This window comes from Notamacropus eugenii, chromosome 4 (genome assembly GCF_028372415.1).
Source record: "Notamacropus eugenii isolate mMacEug1 chromosome 4, mMacEug1.pri_v2, whole genome shotgun sequence".
NCBI lineage: Eukaryota > Metazoa > Chordata > Mammalia > Diprotodontia > Macropodidae > Notamacropus > Notamacropus eugenii.
The window spans coordinates 426,643,040-426,662,096 of record NC_092875.1 but is presented as its reverse complement, the minus strand read 5'-3'; the positions used below and the strand labels follow the sequence as shown (position 1 = coordinate 426,662,096).

At 40.0% G+C, this 19,057-nt stretch overlaps 1 protein-coding gene across 22 annotated transcripts in view; it reads left to right on the top strand.

Moving 5' to 3' along the window:
• Positions 1-19,057, top strand: part of RAI14 (retinoic acid induced 14) — a 179,539-nt gene that overhangs the window by 120,252 nt on the left and 40,230 nt on the right. For 2 of the 22 annotated variants that reach the window (XM_072605869.1, XM_072605868.1), the window contains exon 1: positions 6,896-7,000. The exons of the other annotated variants lie outside the window; for them this stretch is intronic. The gene's annotated coding sequence lies outside the window, so the exon portion shown is untranslated. Of the gene's footprint in view, positions 1-6,895; positions 7,001-19,057 lie in introns of those variants that run through there. 22 annotated transcript variants of the gene reach the window in all.

Sequence of the window (19,057 nt, the reverse complement as noted above, 5' to 3'; positions counted from 1 at the left end):
TAGAGTGGGTTAAAAAGTCCAGATTCTGCCCTCTATAAAGTCCTAGGGGAGGGGAGGCTGAGGAAGTTGGTATCAATCAAAGCCCAGATTAGTCTGTGGTGGTGAGATCAGAAGTGATGACCTTATGCTGGGAGGGCCATCTTATTTACTGAAGAGCTGCCGAGGATGAGTGGAGTTTTCTAACCAAGCTCTTCTGATCATAGGTAATTAAGAGCCAGTGGGGAACTTAGAGATTGTCTATTCCAAACCCTTCAATTTACAGGTGAAGAAACCAAGGACCCTGAAAATGAATGTGACTTGTCCAAACTTACTTGATTAAAGTAGTGGTGTTGAGGTTTAGGGGACCTCGGGACCCCAAAATACCGACACAGTGGGTTCTACCCAGATGAATTTGACTCAAGCCTTCTTTCAGCCAAAGAAAAACTAAGTTTATTTTTAAAGATCCGCCATATTGGATAGACTCTTAAGGAGCCTAAGCATTTGTAACACGTGACAAGTGGGTCAGATAGAATCTCAGCTAGATTGAATCTGAGCGTTTTCATAGAGGCAAGATGGATCTCTTACATACAGAAAGATTGTGGGAGGGATTTAGGGTTGGTCAAGTAGTCTGGGGTAACAGAGGAAGGGTTTGGGGAAGGGCCTGATTGGAGTGGTCTGTAAACTGGGGTAATGAGGTCAGACTCCGGGAACCAAGAGAATGAGATAAAGGGTGGGAAGTAGCTGAAGGTTATCTGGAGATAACAGACAATGGAGGGCTAGGCTAGGTTAAGGGTAACCGAGATTGGGAAGTTCTGATAATGAAAAGTTTATGGCCTCAGGCCAGTGCTAGATCCAGTGAGAAGATTCAAGGAGAGTTCAAAGGGGCTCCCAGAATCTATACCCCATTGATAGCAGTGCCAGGTTTCCAGTTCCTGCCCCTGATTCCAGATGTGATGGATTTTTCTTCTGAAGTCAATTTCACTATCCTTTTAGTCACATCTCAAATCCTTAGCGTCACAAAGGCTCATATCTCAAATCTTCACAATGAATTAGCTCTGTCCTGTCCATACTGTACAAAGCAGAGGTTTAACTAACAATTCTTTGTGTTAAGCCTCAGTCAATTAGGCACCTAGTTAATGCAGATTTTTGAAAATCTACACTTCTCTATTTGTATTTAGTCTAATTTCAGTGTTTCTGTGCCTAGGGCTCATGAAGTCTCACACTTGCAAAAGATTCTAATTCTTAACCTTTAGAGATTTTTTGCTCCCACTTTGTATTTTTCATATGGGTCCACTTATTAAAAAACTCAGACTAAATTGGTTTAATACCAAATTACTTGAACTGGAAACTTGCTAGCGGCATTTCTGAAACCATAACCAATCAAAGCAGCCTGTCCTTGATAGTGGAATCAATGCTTGAGCCCAGGAGTTCAAAGTGTTAAGATAGCATCACATTCAAATGTGAATAAAATGTTTTGCTTTCCACCACCACCCCAACTATGCCCCTACTTAAGGTGGTTCTTTTAGGGATGAGTTGTGGTTTTTGTGTGGTTTGTCCTTCATTTTCAAAGAGGACCATGATATGAGGGAGGTAATGATATGACTTGCAATTGAATTAGATTTGAGTGAGGGAGGACTGTGCAAAGTCACCAGCCTCACTGCCTCCTCCAGAGGGTCCAGTGGCCAGATACAGACCAAGATAACTAGAGATGGCCCAGGATGCAGTGGGAGACCTTGGCTTTTTTAAACTAAGGTCTTTTCAAATTCTCACTTTGAGTGACACAGTGCTCATTCTGTGACTAGACCTCTTTAAGAAATGAGTTGAGGGATGGCCCCTTTAATCAGAAAAAAGAGGGGGAGGAATCAGTCTGGGAGAAGATCCTCAGTCTTGCTGACCAAAAGAGAAAGTTATAGGATGGCCCAAAAAATAACCATTAAGTGGTGCTTGGGCAGGGACCTTTTGCTGTCCAGTCAGTGGGGTCCAGAATAATTTGGATTTAAGGCATAGTCTTTGAGAAAGAAATCTAGCCAGTAAGCTCCAAGTTAACTAGCTAGCTTTCAGCCATCAAGATTTACCTTCTTTTGAACAGAACACCCTTGGGTAAGGAAGGCCTGATGCCTCATGGGAGGAGAGGAGTTAAGGTTGTCAAGGTTGGTACACATTTAATTCCTCGAGCAGTATTTCCACTCATTGTCCATGCAGCCAGAATCTCATATTTGGAGCAGGAAGTGAAGTTAAAAGTTCATGAACAATTGGAATACTTTGTGATTCTTAATACCTTCCGCTTCCTTTTCTATCACTGCCACCATCGTTGAAGGGGAAGAAAGGAGTACAGAACTGAGGGTGATTTAGTATCTTTCTTTGTTTCATGGATTGTTGCATTCACTTCCAAACCTTGGGCCTTTGGTCTCTCTCAAAGTGTCTCTAATGGCCCCAAGCAACTTCCTGTCCTGTCCTATCAATCTGTCCACCTGTAAATACTTTTCTCCTAACTAGATGTTGGATTAAGCCTTTTTTGGAGGATGGGAGGGTGATTCTCCCATTTAAGGTCTGGAGTTACTCTCTGTTGTCTAACTTTCTAGAATCAGAGGAGCTCCATAAATCTCCCTAACTTTAGTTATTTCCCTGTAGTTAGATAACTTACCTCAGGACCCCACCCCCAGCATGGTGAACCCATGTCTCTTAAGGTTCATGAAATTAGTACCTTAGGGAATATAATCATGCTGTTCTTTCCTGAAATGCTATCTTCCCTCTTCTTCATCAGTCCAAATCTTACCAGTTCTTGAGGGTCAAGTTGGTCAGCAAACATTTATTAAATTTCTACTCTGTCAAACATTGTGCTGGGTCTGGTAACACAAAGACAAAAATGAAACAGTGCCTACCCTCATGGATTTACATTCTGTCAAAGGAGATATGCCTCAATAGCAGGGACTTTATAGGCAGAGGACCTGTGACCTTGGGCAGATGAGTTAACCTCTCTGGGTCTCAGATTTATCATCTGTAAAATAAGGGTTCTAGAGCAGATGCCCTCTACGGCCCTTTTCAGACCAAATCTGTGATCCTATTCTCCAACACAACTAAAGTCCTTGAGGGTAGTTGCTGTCCCATACGTTATCTACTTTTGTATCCCTCACAGAACCTAACCAAACAACTAGACTGAAAATAGAAATTTGAGCTTCTTTGGGAAGTACCTCTTCCATTGTTTATTTGGGGATGTGGGGGGTAGATAAGGCTAGGGGTGAGGGCTGGAGCCTTGATTCTATCAACTCAACTTTGATTAAGCTCTTTCTAGGTGCCAGGCACTGTGCTTAACTCTGGAGATGCCAAAAGGAGGCAAAAGACAGTACCTCCCCTGAAGGAACTTACAGTCTAACGAGGAAGACAGCATGCAAACAAATATTGACAAAGCAAACTATATACAGGATAAGCATTAGCAGTGGAAAAGACATTGGAATTCATAGGGATTGGGAAAGGCTTCCAGGAAAGGAAGGCATTTTAGTTGAGACTCAAAGGAGGCCAGGGACGTCAATAGGCAGAATGGGGTAGAAGAGCATTCCAGGCATGGGAGACGGCCAGAGAAAATTCCAGAGAGATGGAGACTGTCTAGTCCATGAAGAAGGAGAGCTCCTGGTAAAATAACTTCCTCTATGGACACAGGTCACAATCCTGTCAGTAGCTCATGGTCCAAGAGTTTCCTAAATCACTAAGAGTCCAAGTGATTTGCCAGTGTATATGAAGGTAGACTTGAACCCAGGCTTTTCCTGGCTCCCAGACCAGCCTTTTATTTATTATCTATACTTCCTTATTTGGGGGGGAGTGGGAGGGAGAGAAGGGGAGGGAGACATTTAAATACTTATTAATTCCCAGTTTCTCATGTGTGACTTACTCAGGGTTAGTTTGACTTGGGAACCAGGAGAGTGGGAGTTTCCCCAAAGCCCTGTCTTCAGATATGTGTCACACACCGTCATCCTGGCACGTTAACCCCCAAATTTCCTACAAAACTTCAGGGAAGAAATTCTTAGATTCGCTGCCACCCATTGCTCCAGCGACTCCAGGAATGTGGTGACGATTACAAAAGCAGCTGTCTCTCCAGACATTCACCAGAGACTTCGGTTTCTGCTCACCTAGGGTCAGTAACCAGATGGGTGACTTCTCAGACTTTTCCATTTCTTTGGAGAAGCCCAGTGAAAAGTAGCTCTCTTCTGGAGATAATATTTTTTTTGTTTTGTTTTCTAAGAGAGAAGGAGGTGTAGTGGCTTGGGTCAAAAGGGAACAAAATAGAATGGAGGCTATGGTGTAAAAAGGGGCTACCTTGAGGCTCTGCTAATGCTGTTCCACTTGGCCACACTATGCTGCATCTGCGTTGTTTCCATGGTGGATGAGAGGAAGTGGGAGGATATCAGAGCCTCGAAACTTCTTACCCCAGAGGTTTATAATTACTTCACTAGAATTTTCCTCCACATTTCTATGTGAATTTAATTAAAGTAGTGTGTGTTTGTCTTAGGAACAGGCAGATTGAGTAACTTAGCAGGTCCAGATCATGTCTGAAACAACACAGTGTGAATACTTGTGCCACATTTCACAGTGCATACTTGCACACATATACACATTCTGTGGTTACCCTTTCTGCTGTTTGAAAACATGACCTTATACAAGGGTTTTTAACCTGGAATCTATGAACTTTTTTTCTTTTAAATTTGAATAACTGTATTTCAACATTATTTGTTCCTTTGCAATCCTGTGTGTTTTATTTTCTGTGTTAAAAAATGTTATTCTAAGAAGAGGGTTCATAGGCCTCACCAGACATCAAAAAGGTTTCAGGACTCCAAAAAGGTGAAAAACTTCTGCTATATTAGGTCAGTTTGCTTTCCCTCATCCCCTAATTATTAAATATTTTAAGTGACTTCATGAAGTGTTATAAACAAATATCCAACTTTTCTATAAAATTTGATATAGCTAATAAAAAGTAATTTTTACAAACCTTAACTGTTTATGTTGTCCTGAGAACCCAAGTGCCCTGAAGTCTTACTCAGATGCTCAGAATGGTATGGACTTGACCATGGTACTCTTAAAGGCTTCATTTAGGTTTTCCCACGCTGGATAAGCTTTAAGTATGGTTCCAGCTAATTGAAGAATTGGTAGGTTCTGGGAATAGTTATTTCTAGTAACTTCACAAAAACTGAAATTGGTTAAATTTAAAAGATAGAAAATACTTCATAATTGATGTGGGAGTCATTCCTGATCCAGTTATTTGTGTATAGTTCAGGCCATGAACTTGGAAGCAAAGAACAAAATGAGTTCAAACTAGAAGAAAGAATAAATAAAAAGGAGACAAAGCTATGGCCTCTGGTTGGCACAACTTAATCTTGACCTGTTCAAATAAGTCATTTTTTTTTTGTATTAACATTTTTATTTAAATTTCTGAGTTCCAAATATCCATCCCTTCCTCCTTGTGTGTCCTCCCTCCTCCCTGAGATGGTAAGCAGTCAGATATAGGCTATACCTGTGCAATTGTGTGAAACATTTCCATATTAGCGATTTTGCACAAGAAGACTCAAAGGAAAAAAAATTAAAGGAAGTGAAAAATAGCGTATTTCAGTCGGTATTCAAACAGCATCAGTTCTTTCTCAGCATGCTTCATCATTAGTTCTTTAGGATTGTCTTGGATCATTGTATTGCTGAGAATAGCTAAGTCATTCACAGTTCTTCATTGAAAAATATGGCCATTACTGTGTACAGTGTTCACTTCACTTTGCATCAGTTCATGTAAATCTTTGCAGGTTTTTCTGAAATCATCCTTCTTGTCATTTGTCAGAGCACAATAATATCCCATTGCAATCATATACCACAGCTTCAAACAGGTCATTTGTAATGAAAATTGAGTGATAGATGGTAGAAAGGATATAGTTACAAACTATAACAATTTCAACAAAAGTTTAACCATTATAAATCAATTGCTATAACAAGGAGACCAGAAGAATCCCAAAGATGTATCAGTCAGTGGACACAACTTATTTGCCAAATCAGAAGAAATGGCAGCCAAAGACAGCATTGGTTTAAAATAAAAACTTATTTGCAAGATCTTCCAACAAAGAATTTGTGAAAAATCTGAATAGTAAATAAGCAATCATCTTAAGGGCATTTAAGAATTAAAGTGGAAAGAAGGCAACACAATAGAAAAAAGAACAGATTTTTCTAACAAACTTTTCAGCATCAAGGGCAGTAGAACTACTTGAACCCTATCATCATACTTCTGGAAGTACTAATGGAAATGTCACTAAAGAGCAAAAATAGACAAAGCAGCTGGATTAGAGCAAGTCTATAGAGAAGACATCTATGCTGGGAGTGAAATAGCAGTGAGAGCAGTGAGGGATCATTTCACAAGTTTTTTCGGGGGGGAGGGAGATTATTAACAATACTAATTAACGTGTATTTTGGAAGTATATTTTAATTATATATTTTTTTAATATATTTTTAAAGGCAACTAAGACAAGACCAATAACCACCGTACCATGTTCTTGCTTTCATATGTACATAAAATTTTTGTGAGAATGATCGCACATGCTGGCCATCCTCGGGAGAGTTTTAGAAGGTTTTTGCAAATTATATTCCAAAGTAAATTACGTCTTCACTATCAGTTGGCTGAAAGTTGTAGAGAATACAGGATTTCATTATTTATTCTTAGTTGCTCACATATTTCTATTACTGCTTAAATTATTTTCATGCACTTGGCAAGTTGATGAAGTATATTTCACTGCAGAATTATTGTCGTCTGCCCTGTAACTAGTGATTAGAGGGGTCACACAACAAAGTAGTAAAATGCATAGCAGGAAGTCAGGACTGGGCGGGTGTCGGAAAAGGTTTTGTTGGTTCAGAGATTGATTTGATACTTTGAAAGGTCCATGTTTTGTGTTCATGTGGGCGCTCCCTCCACTGATGGTGATCAACATCCTTCCACATTTTATGGGTTGCTTTAGCTGAAGAAATTCACCCGGTACCAAACCTTCTGCTGATGAGAAAGGTTTGTAGATTAAATTTATTTTTTAATTGTCGTTTAAGCTGAAGTATGGATATTGACAGTGAAGATTATTTAGACACTAGGATGTAATACTGAGGGAAATTTTGGAGGCATATTTGAAGACAGATAAAGATTTCCATTTGCTGTTGGAAGCTGGTTGTCAAAGAGGGAGGGGAGCAGTGTCTGTCTATAGGCATTAATAAATCTCAAAGGCTTTCCAGTCTTCTAAAGTCCATAATCCTGTGAAATTTAAGGGGAACTATGGCCTCTGGCATAATAATACTGCTTGGGCAGAGAATTATGTCAGTGTATTATATTCTGTGCACTGTGGTCTTATTTAGGTCTCCAGTCAGTTCCTTAGAATTCCTTAGAGGTAAACCTCTGGCCAGCCAGCTGTCTGAAAAGATCGTTTTACATAGCTGCTACATTCCAGGCCAAATTCAGATCCCCAAATTAACTTTAACCTGATCCTGGAGTAGTCTTGGGCTATGCTGAGGAAGTGGCCAATATGGGCAGATAATAAGGGGAGTAGGACCCTGGAGTGCTCAGGCATATATCCTTGACGGATCCTCAGTTGACCACCATTACTAAGTGTCGGCACCAGCACAACCATTTCTATGGTACATGGACTTTTTGCATTTAACTTTCTGACAACTGAGTGGCTGACACTTTTTGAATTTTGTTTAGGTGAAGAGTTTGTAGTGCACAGAATTGGACCCGAAGGAGGCATTTCCTGTTTTAATATACTAAGACTTCATCCATTTTAGGTAGCTCCCAACAGATAGCCCTGGTGTTGGAGCAAAAACTGCTTTGGGGGAAGACTGTGAAGAGGGAGGGGGCAAAACATAGGGGATAGTTATTCAGTCAGTCACTAAGCACTAATTAAATGCCTGTATTGTGGCTAAACTGGGGATACAGCTAGTATTATTCAGTGTCTCTGGTTCTTGTAGTAGCATAAGCATTTGGACTGGCAAGATGTTAAGTCTGAAGTGATCTGTGGTCCCAGAAGAATTTTCTGGTTTATATTTGTTTGTTTGGACTGCATCTGTGGTTTCATTGATATACAGAACTCCTGGTCTGGAAAAAAAATGCCTTTATAATGCAGATTGGTACTTACTCTACCATTTACCATCTTAGAGGGTTGCTTGGAGACCCTGAGAGGTTGTGACCAGAGTCACACAGCTGATATCTGTCTGTCGGCAATGAACTTGAACTCATCTCTTCCTGACCTTGAGGCCCACTCTCTGTCCCCTTCAGACAGAATGCTGGCTTTCAGTAAGGATATCACTGGGGTGATTGTTTCTGCCTGATTATATCTGTCTTTGTGTGTATTGGCTAAAAATAAATGGCTAGAATAAGTAGTCCATAGTCACTTTTTGCTCCAGAAGTGGACAGAGGATCGATGTCCTATGAATGCCACTGACTTGAGTCCTTTTATGTGATAGTGACTTCCCTAAACCCTTTTTAACCTTATTTCCACAGCAGTTCTTCATGTGGGCTCACCTGTTCTTTGGAATGAACTCTGCACTGCTCTCCCTGGAATGTCCTCTCTTCCTTTGTACCCATTAAAGCCCTAACTCAGATGCCAATTAATCCTCCAATCCTTTTCTGACAGATTGGCTTCCCAAAGTACTTTTTATAATGCTCTGTTGTACCCACCACTTTATATTGTACATCTTCGTTGCTCTCATTCCCTTTTTAGAATATCAGCGGGGACTAGATCTGATCTAATGTTTGTGAGTCGTGATTGATAGTTACCATTGTTGCATTTGGATTATATGAACAAATTATATCAAAATCTCTCCCTTGTATAGTCAGACTTCTTATCACTTTCTTTTTTTAATTTGATTTTTTAAATTGCCCTCCCAATTACATGTAAAACCAATTTTTAACCTTATTTTTTAAAAAAAAATTTTGAGGTCCACATTCTCTCCCTTCTTCCTTCTTCCTCCTCCTCTCCCCCATTGAGAACTGAAGCAATTTTATGTAGGTTATACATGTGCAGTCATGCAAAACATATTTCCATGTAGGAAAGGAAAGGAATGGAATGTATAACTTTCTCCTTAAAAATGGGAGTGTTACGATCGTGCTGGGAACCCCAATATTCAAAGGCAGCAGATGCAAGTCCTACCTTGAAAGAATTCGACCCAGTCATTCTTTCAGGTTTATTCAAATACCAGTTGAGGTGGGGAAGATTTTAAGAATCTGATCTATTGACTAGATTTTAAGAATCTGACCCATCTAATGGGGGCAAGATGGACTCATACACACACACGTCAAGGATTGGGTCTAGATAGAATCAAGGAGTTGGGGGTAGGTGCAGACCATGAGGGCCACCAAGAAAGGGCAATTAAAAGGAGTATTTGCTTCTGGCAAAGGAAAGGTCAGGGATCTGAGTTCATTTTCCTGGAATTCATAGGAAAGTTCAAAGGGGGAGGGGTCCAAAGCCCATACCCTATCAGGAGCTCTTGTTTTGTTTCTTTTTCACTTCTTTCCCAGTCCACTCCCTCAAACCTTTCTTCCAGTTAGAGAACTTCCTATTAGAGAAGGACTCTAAAATAAAATTGTCACACTGAGGTTTCTTGTCTAATCTTTGATGAAACTGGAGAAAAGAGAAGCGACTTTTTCTCCAATCCTCAAGCGTTAGCATCATATGGAGGTGACTTGGGTTCTTTCTTTGGTGTTGTTCCTCATTAGCCATGTTGTGAAAGAAAAATTAGAACAAAAGGGAAAAAAGAGAGAGAGAAAATAGTATATTTCATTCTGCATTCAGACTCCATAGATCTTTCTCTGGATGTGGATAACATTTTCCATCTTGAGGTAACTGGAGTTCTTGAAGAGACAGTAAGGAAGAGTAACTTTGGAGTCAGAGAACATTGATTCAAATCCTACCTCTGATGAGAATTATCTGTGTAACTTTGGGCAAGTTACTTAACTTCCTTCAGCCTTGATTTCCAGTCTGTAAAAGGAAAGAGTTGAATTAAATGGCTCCTCTCAGTTCTAGATCTAGGATCTCATCGCCAAGCTTGGTAGATCCTGCCAACCCAAAATGGCTTTAAAATCAAGCCTAACTAAAGACTGTGATTGAAGGATCCACCTAGGTACGTTCAGAAAGGCTCATAGAAACTGGTCACCAGGTAATCAAGTTATTTCTGACCATGGCTACTCATGAACCAGTCATATTAAGGAGGATTTGTTCTTTTTGTATGTAGAGAGGAGTACCTAACTTAATGAAATCAGAAATCTTCAAAATTAACAAAGTGAAAACATTTTCTCCAGCTGTGAAAAAGGGCCATAATAGCCTAATTTAGATCCTCCCAACTGAAAGGGCTCTTAGAACATAGAATTGGAGATCCTTTACAGTATTAGGAGGGCAGGAATAAAGGGCATCATCCAGGAATCATATAAAGTAGGCTGGTTATGTAATAAGAGTGAGGAGTGACAGTTGGACAAGTCAGTATCCTGCTGTATGTTCACACCATTGGGAAAAATGGAAGGTCTTCAGCATTTGGGGCATACTCCTTCTCTTCTCTTTGTGGTGAACTTTGTGGCCACAGTGTGGACAAGAGTCCCATTAGGCAGGGTTAGGCATACTTGGTTTACAGTCTATATCAATGAAGGGAATTCCTTTATTAACTCACAGATCCATTTGAGTTTACAGTTTTGATATAATCTTCATGTAAGTTAGCCTGCCTAGATGACATTTGATAACTCTTCCCCAACTGTACAGTTTGATAAAGGTGAATAACAGGAATTTCTTGTTCTGGTTAATGTTTTTTGTTTGTTATCTTGACCAAGATGAAGAAATAGGAAATCCTGTGGTAGGAAGTTTTTTAAACCTAAATTCTCTCACAACACTCAAGTTTACTAAAGGATAGTGGTGTATCTCTCAGTAGAGAGAACAAGAATGAATTGTGTCCTGGAAACTGAACCGCTCTCTTTCCTCAAAGTGTATTTTTATATGCAACTATTTACTGGAAGTATTTTTTTCTCACACCCTACCCATAACTCTTTTCCCTTTCTTTTGCCAACTTTTAGGTTTTGTACCATTTATTAAGATCAGTAGAAAGGATAGTAAGTAAAGCATCAATTTATTTGATTGTTAAGATTGTTTACAGTCAGTTACTTTGATTATAATAATAGCATAGAATCACAGAGTGTTAGAGTTGGAAGGGACCTTCGAGTTCACTGTGGTGTCCGAGTTAATCCATGGACCGTCCCTTTCATCAGTGATTCTGTGCCTTACATTGTTGAATTTGATAGAAGGAACCTTAAAGAACTAGTCCAATTCCCTCATTTTACAAATGAAATAAACCACTTACCAAAGCTAAACCAGATAATAAGTGAAAGTACTAGGAATTTGAATTCAGAAAGCCCAGATGCTTGGGCTGCAATTCCAACATTCTTTTCACTTAACCAACCAAAAATTAGGGAAAGCATGAATCCTCTGCAATTTTCCTGACAAGTAATCTTTGAACCTCTTTGAAGATTTACATTTGTTTGAATTTTGGTTTTGATGACATATACAGTTCTACAAAAGGTATTCGTCTATTCACAGAATCCTAGAATCTTAGGAGTTGCAAGGGACTTGAGAGGCCATCTAACCTAACCCATCCCTGACCAAGAATTTTCCCTCAAAAATGACAAGTGATCATCCACCATGTGTATAAAGACTTTCAATGAGAGGAGCCCACTATTTCCCTTCATAGCTTAAATGGTTAGGAATTTTTTTCTCTGTGTTAAGTGCAAATCTACCCCTCTGCAACTTCCTGTTCTTTCCTATGGGGCCAAGCGGCATAAGCCTAATCCCTTGTCTGGTCATAACCATTTACATACATGAAGAGAATTAGAATTATCATATCCCCCCACCCCCTTCCCTAAAATCTTCTCTTCTATGGGTTGAACATCTTTAGCTCCTTTTTGAACCTAATGTAGCCTGGTTTTCAGGGCTTTCACCATCTTGGTTTGCTTTTTCTTTCTGTGCTTTCATCTATCAATGGTCTTCCCAAGATGGAAAACTCAAAACTCAACATGGTACTCAAGGAAAGATTGGGCAAAGGGGTAGAGTACAGTGGAAATGCTGCTCCCTGTGTTCTAATTCTGTGCTTCTCTACCCTCCAAAAATCAGAACTGGACAAAGTTGTAATGAAGGGCAGGCTTGTCTTTGAGCTACACTTTATTTTTTTCAGTGGCTCTCTTTCACACCCTCTTAAATAGCATTAGCTTATTTGCCTATTGCATTCCTCCTCAACTTTCAGTCCTTCATTAAAGTAGTAGTTATACCAGACCGCTAGATGGTTTTCGCATGGGTATGCTTTCCCAGTCCTGATTTGTGAAGTTGATTTTTTTAAACCCGAGTATAGAATTTTCCATTTATCTGTGTTAAATTTTATGAGAATCTGCTCGCCGTGGTAGTCTGTCTAGATCATTTTGGATCCTGATTCTTGTTTTCAGCATGTTAACTTTCTCTTCCTGTTTTGTTACCCACAGTATGACAAGTATGTCTAATATGCCTTTATCCAAATCATTGGTTAAAATGTTAAGGAGCACAGGATGAATCAAGAAATTCCTGGGACATTCCACTGAAGGCCTCCCTCCAAGTTGGCATTGACCATTAAGGAATACTCTTTTGGTCCAGTCAGTCACTTACTTCTCTAACAGTGTTGTCAGATAGTCCACAACTTTTCATCCTCTCCACAATACTTGTCAGAAATCTAGTTAGGTTATGTCTGTAGCGTCTTCCTGATTTGGCCAGTTATTCTGTCCAAGAGGAGAATGAGGTTAGTCTGGCTTGACCCTTTCTTGATTAAGCATGAAGATCTGACTCATAGTGATAATTGATTTTTTTTTTGAAATGTTCACAGCTTGTTTTTTTAATAATGTGTTCTAGACTTTCACCAGAAATGGAAGTTCACTAGTCTGTAGTTGGCCAACTCCACCTTCTTCCCTTTTTCATTCGCCTTCTTTAATCCTGTGGCACCTTTGGCCTTTCAAAAATCATCATCAGAATTATATTCTTTGGATAATTGAGAAAAAGATTCCAGAATCAGGAGGTGGAGACTAGAATTATTCTGTTACCTTAAATATTTATTGGCTTCCTTCCTCAACAGAGGCCACACCTCTAAAATGAGACATCTTTCAAAGGAAATCTGGTTTTTGCTGAAAAGCAACTATACAAAATTACTGTGTCAGAATATATTTCATTAAAAGATTTGTATAGTTTTTTCCTACTCAAATAGATATTTCAACACCAGTGCTTTTGTCATTTTCTTGTTAGTTTTTCTCATGCTAAATCATTTTGATTCTCATCCCTTACTTTTCAAGGGCACCATGAGCACCTACCACCAGTTTAACAATGGCAGGTGATCAGATATACCAGAATTAAAGCATACCAAGTCTATGGGAAGGGAATATCTCTCCAGGTCCTGCTGAGTACGGAGGTTTGAGGATAGCCATAGGAAAAGGACAACAGAAGGACAGTGGGGGAAAAGAAAGAATTCCACTAAGCCAAATTATCTGCTGGTTCCGAAACAGCTAGAGTTTTTAACCTAATGTCTGTGAATGTAGGTAGGTAGGTAGGTAGGTAGGTAGGTAGGTAGGTAGGCAGATAGATAGATAGATAGATAGATAGATAGATAGATAGATAGATAGATAGATAGATAGATAGATAGATAGATATGGAAAGAGATAGATATCCACTTTTTAATAACTATATTTCAATGTAATTTTTTCCCTTTATAATCTTCTGGCTTTTATTCATAGCAAAACACTACTCTGAGAAGGGGTCTGTGACATACAAGAAGTTAGGAACTACTACTATTCCCCAAAGTTCATCTGCAGTAACCGTTTCTTTCAATCTGGAGGTGCCACTAATATTACCAATACTAATTCTAGTAATAATAATTACTCATATTAATCCAAGGCTTTGAGTTTTTACGAAGACCTTTCCATACATTAATTATCTCATTTGAACCTCTCAGCAAGCCTATGAGGTATGGCAGTTATCCTCATTTTGAAGATGAAACTGAGGGCTAGGAAAGGGAAGTGATTTGTCCAGAGTCACATAGCTCCTCAGTACGTGTAAGTAATTCAAACCTAGGCCTTTGTGCCCCCAAGTCCAGAGCTTGGGCCTCTTTGGCAGACTGCCTTTCAGAGAACACTCAGGTTGGAGATGGGAGACAGTGGGGGTGGGAAGTCCCGTGGCTGGATGACTGTGGTAGTCAGGGGCAATTGAAGAAAGGGCCTCCAGCGGATTGGGTGGACAGGTATGGTGAGCTTTCAGTCTGGGTCATTGGAGGGAATTTCTCAATCCATTTGCCTAGTTGAGCAGAATAGTATTTATCAAATACCCTTGTGTGGCTCATTCCAATATTGTTCATTATGGGTCAGATTTCCACATAGGATCAGAATTTTTAGGCCCTGTCCAAGAAGTTTACTAACTGAAGTATGTAAAGGATCTCCACGTCTGGAACTCCAAGGACAAATCCGAATGGCAGTGATTTGTAAAGAACACAGGAGAGCACTGAGGCGCACCGGTTTATGTGTTTGATTAATAAATACTCTTGGCCACCTTTATAAACCTAAGCAAAAGGGCTAGGAAGGGTGTGGATGCTTCATTGACTGTGTTGTAGGACTAGGTGATGTTGAAGGCCTCTTCTGGCTCTGCATTTTGTAATCTTACAAGTTCCCTAAATCAGTTGCTGAACCACAAGGAGATGCTGACCCTATCACTCTTATCAAGTTGAATAACTGTGAATTAATCCCTTTGCTGGGCCTCTAATCCTCCTTTCAGAAAAAAAAGTCATCATTTATTATAAATGTCAGGTTCCCTTAGCAGCAGTGGCTCAAATGGGAAAGCTAACAAATGTTTCTGTCTCCCAGTTTTCCACCAGATTGGTTTCCAATAGGTGCCGAGATTAAAGTCACTGCTACTGCTGCTTTGCAAAAACATTGACAGCAGCATGTCATGTGCCATCCAGGGCAGCACTTTGGTGCCTTGAGGCGATTTGTCTCGGAGCCAGCTCTGCTCTGTGATTTTGTCTACAGTGCCATATACTGAAGTGTAAAACAGAATTTAGTTTTCCAAGACTTTTCATAGCTAGAAGCTATTAGACTTAACATCTTTAGGTAATTAGATCAGAATCTGAATTGGGAGTTGGGCCCTTTATAAAATCTCTTCTTAGGGACAATTAAGAACAAAAAAAAAAAACACCTTTAGCTGAACTGTGAGTACAAATGTTGCCTACGTGGTCACGTGTGAGGTAGCTGGATGGTACAGTGAATAGAGCCCTGGGCTTGCAGTCAGGAAGACTCATCTTTCCTGAGTTCAAATCTGGCCCTCAGACACTTACGACCCTGGGCAAGTCACTTAACCTGTTTGCCTCAATTTCCTCATTTATAAAATGATCTGGGGAAGGAGAGGGCAAACCATTCCAGTGTCTTTGCCAGGAAAACCCCCAGTGGGATCATAAAGAGTCAGATATGACTGAAATGACTAAACAGCTATAGTAGGGTCAGAATAGCTATAGTGAGCTCAGAAGAGTCAGATATGACTGAAATGACCAAACGACCACTGTAATCTCAGTTGGCTCCCTGATATTTAGGTGCTACGGTTATGAATGAAATCACAGATGGTAACTGAAGACCCAGGAGGTTAAGAGACTGGCCCAAGGTCACATGGGTAGAATTAATGGCAGAATCAGAGTTCAAAGCCAGGCCCCATGAATCCATGTTTAACGTTCTTTCAGCTGTACCAACCTGCCTCCCTTATAGAGGAGTGGTAGCCACAATTCACATTTATATAATCCTTCAGGGCTTATCCCTAGAAAATTGCTTTGTAATCTTGCAAAGTACATTTAGTTTAGGTTATAGAGAGGGATTTTTGCCAAGTGATGTCTGAAGTCTTTTCCAGTCCAGACTCCATGACTGTCTCAGGGTAGACAACATTATGGAAAGTGTCCATGGTTCTAGAGTCATAGGACCTGGGTTCACAACCTGCCTCTGCTACTTATTACTTGTGCAGCCCTGGCCAAATCACTTAACCTCTCAGAAACTCAGTTCCCTTATCTGTAAAATGAAGGAGTTGAATTGATGGATTCCGAGGACTTGACCAGTTCTACATGATCGCTTCCCTTTGAAAAGGGAATGAATGAGCTACCTTGGAAGAATTTGACGTGAATGAAAATGTTCTGAAAGATCAAGCTTTGTGAGAAAGGAAGTTGTTTTTTTCCCCCTCTTAATGTCTGTTTGAATGTGATTATCAGGAAACAAGAATGAGTTATTGCATGAAAGGTAAAAGGAAATTACTTTGACCACACATAACTCTTAGGCTCTTGCCTTGCCAAAGTTCAAATCCCTTTAAGGGCCTAAGACTGGAGAAACCCGCCCACATTATGCCGAGGTGTTTGTTTAGGGAAAGTTTGCACAGCTTGCAAGGAAGTGGTTTGTAGGATATGAAATCTCTACTGCAGGCCGTTTGTTTGACACTTGAATCTCATTCCCTCTGATTTGAGACCTCTAGAAGTGCTTATGGAGAGGCAGGAGTGTTTACAATTTTCCAGAAGTTTCTTTCTGTTTAATTTTTTATTTTTTGTGGGGAGGGGAGAGAAGGCATCGCCAAAAAAAAAAAAATCCTGCTGCTGACCCCTGATGCTCAGCATGTTCCCCATTCTCTTGCTTTGGTCTAATCTAATAGGATCGATAGAATGATATGTTTTATGGGAAATCACCCAGAGGAAACCTTGGGAATTACTTAAGGGACAGGATCACAGCATGGAAATTCCAAGTATCATTTAAGGGGCAAAGGATCAAAGTAGTTTTATGTAAATCTGCAAGCTGTTCTATTTGGGCTTTCTAGCTGTGGTTCTCTTGAAAAGCTCCAGCTGAGTTTTTATAAGTATGAAGCTAAATACTCTGTATAACAATTAAATCCAAAACAGACTGTGACTTTTTTTCTTGGAATATTTCTATGAAGTTGTATTTAATTGACTTTGAGGGCTTTTGCTTTGAAAGTCATCTACTAAACAGAAAGCTTTGGGGGAGATGGAGGTTATTTTCCGCTGGTGGTACTCATGGTTGGTTGTCCCTTTGGAGCCTGGGCACCATGTCAGCCACTTCAGAGCTTAGAGACCCCTTAGCTGCCCCAGGAACTTTTTCTGTCACTGGAAGAGATGTTTCCTTCATTCTTGACCTACTAATAAAACGAAAACCATTAAAGCCTATATAAAATAGTTTGCTATTAATGTTATTATGAAGTTAGGAATTTCTCCTTAAAACTCTTCTGACTTCAATTCTTGGCCACTTTTTCAGTTACCAGCATTGTGCAGATCATCTCTATCTTCAGCCTTGACCTGTCCACTGTGTCAATTCTGAATTTCCAGTTCACTGCTAGATATCTCCATCTTGATTTCCTCCAGTACCTTAGATTGGACTAGTAATCTTTCCTCTCCCAAGAAAAACCTTCCCCTCCTTTTGGTTTCCTCATTTTTAATGTTTTTGTTGCAAGTTAGACAGACTCAGTGTGACCCATTCTTCCCAGACCTGCTTGTCAAAAATGTTGGGGGGAGAAATCATCTTTGTCTTTGTTCAGTCCTTTCCATTGAGTCTCATTCTCCGTGACACCGTTTGGGGTTTTCTTAGCAAAGATACTGGAGTGATTTTCCATTTTTTCTTCTTCATCTCATTTTATAGATGAGGAAACTGAGGCAAACAACGTGAAGTGACTTGCCCAGGGTCACACAGCTAATAAAGTATCTAAAGCCAGATTTGAACTTGGGAAGAGAAGTCCTTCTGACTCCAGGCCCAGCACTCCATCCATTGCACCACTGATTTGCCCCTGGGCATCACCCAGTCTATAGCCTTGTATTACCTGACGGTCTAAATGTAGTAAGTCATCCCCTTGCTTGTTTGTACCTGGATATTGTCACATACTTACTACTTGGGGAGGAGCTGAGATGCAATGGCCCATCCCCTTTAGCTGTTGTAGACCTTTCCGAATTGTCTTTATTTTCTTACAAAAGTTATCAATAAAAGCTGACTCCATTTTGAAGCCATTGTTGATCTGCAGTGATCAAAGTCTTGCTACCTTGACATACTTTCATAAATTTTTTTAATTCTCTTTGTCCTTCATGTTGCCTTCTTAATCTGGGCAAAAGCCCAAACAAAGAATATTCCTTTTAACGCTTCTACTAATCTTGCAATCATCTAGATTTAAAAAGTAGTTGTCATTGAAAGAGTACTGCTTTGGAAGTCAAGGGATCTGAGTTTGAATCCCAGCAATTTTCTTTCCTGACCTTAGGCCAGTCATTTACCTTCTCTCAGCTTTAGTTTTCTGATTAAAATGAAGAAGTTGGACTACATGACTTCTAAGATCCTTTCCCCATCTGTGCTCTAGGATCTTAGTCTCCTTGGTTGATGGTTGTTGGGTTTCCTCTTCTCTACATCCATCATCTCTCTTGCATTTCAACCCCTTCTTTCCAATCTTGCTGTTACACCCCAAGTTCAGAACCTCCTTGCCTGTTATCTTACTTTGGCCTCCTAGTTAGACTTCTGGCCTTCAATCTCTTTCTTCTGCAGTCCAGCCTCTACAAAGCCATCTCCCTTATGACCATGTCTGATCATGTTATGCCCTTTTTCAAAACTTAAAAATTTTCATTGTCTATTGAATAAAAGACAAACGCTTTAGACCAGCATTCAAAGCTGAGCCTGGCGTCAGAAAGACCTGGGTTCAAATATGGCCACAGACATTTACTAGCTGTGTGACCCTGGGCAAGTCACCAACAACAGGAGTAACAACTCATGTTTGTATGGCACCAATAGGCCCTGGAAGCAGAATTCAAAGTTTGTTGCAGAAACAACTTGGAAGCAAGATACAAGAAAAAGGGAAAGAAAAAAGGCAGTGTCTGCCATTAATGGACCTGGATTCAGGTGGTACAGTTTAAAGACATGTCATAGCAGTCAAAGTCCCTCTGTCCAGGCTTTCCAAGAGATTCTCACAAGAGCTGCATCAAAGAAGCCAGAAAAGATGATATATCCTCTCTTTGTTTTTTTGTTTAAAAAAAA